Consider the following 2,223-nt stretch of genomic DNA (forward strand, 5'->3'; position numbering starts at 1 on the left):
AGAGTACAAAACTGAGGTCCTGGGGCAGGGTTTTTTTGCTACCTTTACAAGTATGTCTTGACAGAAAGTAAAAGAAAAGGAAGAACATTTCTCTAGAAGAGCCACCCATTCTGCTTCTGCTTTGACTCCTGATTTGTGTGGTTTATATCCAATCCAATATTTGTTGTTCAGTAATGAGTTGTTCCTTCCATGCAAAAATGGGAGAAAAACTAGATCCCAGCAGCTGCCTTGGAGGGGAGAAGGGAGGGGAGGGGAGAAGGCAAGCTGCATTCTCTGCTTGGTGGCAAACAAAAATCCTAATTATTTTAGGGAAATTTTACTTGCTTCTGGTAACAATAATCTGCTTTTCAAAAAACAATTTGAAGTAATCTAAATCTAGCAAATAACTTCTTCATTTTTGTCCTGAGTGGGGGGCCTTTCAAGTGAAAATCAGACTAGACATAGATACTAGCAGAAAATTATTCCAGTTTGATTGCTTCAGCCATGCATGGTTTTAGATATGTGTCCTCTCTCCAGCATTGAAACCACTGTTTTATTACAGGTTATCCCAAAAGTTTTCTATCACAACATGCCATCCCCACTCCTTTTTCTTCACAGGTTTTGATAGCTAAAGGAAATTTTCGATGCTTATTTAGTAATAGTGTCATTTCAGGTTTCTGAATTTGCTTTGATCATTCCATTAATTTATTTTTTTTTTATAATTGCAGATCTGTGTATTAAGAAAACTGCAAAAAACAATGAAAAGCCTTTGACTGTTGTGTGAGAATGCTACTGTCTCAAGGAAAGTTAATCCTATTCAATGGAAGTACCAAGCCTATACAATTAATTTCTTCACAGGGTGCTTTCTTCCATTCTCTATTCAGAAAAACATCTAATTAAAACCTCTCATTGATCACTTGTGTTAACATGTGCCTATGTGAAAGTGCTGTATTAAGCAAAGAGGAGCTTAAATCCATATAATCTTGTGCAGCTTGAGTAACGTACACAGGATGAATACCAAAACCACCCAATTTAGATCAAATTAGCATGAAAGGCTGGACAAAGCCAAAAGCATTTAGAAGAACTATGAAGACTGCCTCTTTCTTTTCCTGTTTGCATGCAGGTATGGGAGAGATGTGTAAAACAATACGTCGCAATTTAGAGTGAAGGTGGCAGCAAGGAGGTAGGTACAGCAGCTTAACTGAGCTGATCTCGCAGGGGCTGATGTATTACTTGCCTGCCGTGCAGAAACCTCAGAAGGGAGGCAGGGGGAAGAAGAGTGTGGTCAAGTTCCCGTTACTCTAAGGAGTAAAGCATGCCCCAGGCTTGCCTTAATCTGTGTACTCTTTTGGTGATATTTAATACCAGTCTAACCTCTAAAATATTTATTGAAAAAAGGGCTTTTTAAAGACTGCACAAGTCTACTGTTGGGTGGCTGTGCTGTGGTAGCGTCGTGACTAACTGGGGGTTTTTGAAGTGCAATTTCTTCGGCATTTGAAAGAGTAAACCGAACTCTTCTTTTTTTATTTATTTTTTTTTCCCTCAAAGATAACGCTAACAATTTGCTTGAAAGCCTATCGGATCTTCTGGAAAAAAAAAAAATTATTGTTAAATTGTAACTGAAAACAATAACATCTCTGGTTTGCAGAGAGGTATGCACATGAGAAAGGGTGAGATTAGCTTTTAACATCTGCTGAACTAAGCAGGTGTTAAAATACAAGCTTACAGGAAAATGTAAAGGGTTATGTAAAATGCAGTCCCTTACTAAGTCTAGTCTGAATCTTTGCGGCAGAGTAGCTGCATTATCTGACCAGAAGGCCCTAGGGAGGCTCAGGCCTTGAGGCAAACAAAATGCTGGATTTGACCTTTTTACTCTCTGGGAGTTTTAGGAGTTCCCCAAGTGGGCTGATGGCAGAGACAGAGGTATTTTGTTTTCCATCTCTTTGTTTAAACGATTGCCATATTTATTTAGTTACTTCACAGATAAATGTAGGAAAATAATTTTGTGATAAAAGCTGACATTCTACAGACTTCCAGGCTGCAGCCTGATCTGTGCTTGTTGTCAGTAAGTTGAAAATTGTTATTTGTATTTGTGCAGCAAAAGCCTGGGCTGCTGTCATTAGGCTGAGCAGCCAGTGCTGTGACGGTAGTGCTGTCAACTGTGATGGAACAAATTCCTTCCCAGCAATGATAAAAATGCAAGATAAAAATAGACAATTCTGTTGCATTGAACTTGAGCAACAC

Source organism: Cariama cristata, unplaced genomic scaffold (assembly GCF_000690535.1).
Source record: "Cariama cristata isolate BGI_N322 unplaced genomic scaffold, ASM69053v1 scaffold19055, whole genome shotgun sequence".
NCBI lineage: Eukaryota > Metazoa > Chordata > Aves > Cariamiformes > Cariamidae > Cariama > Cariama cristata.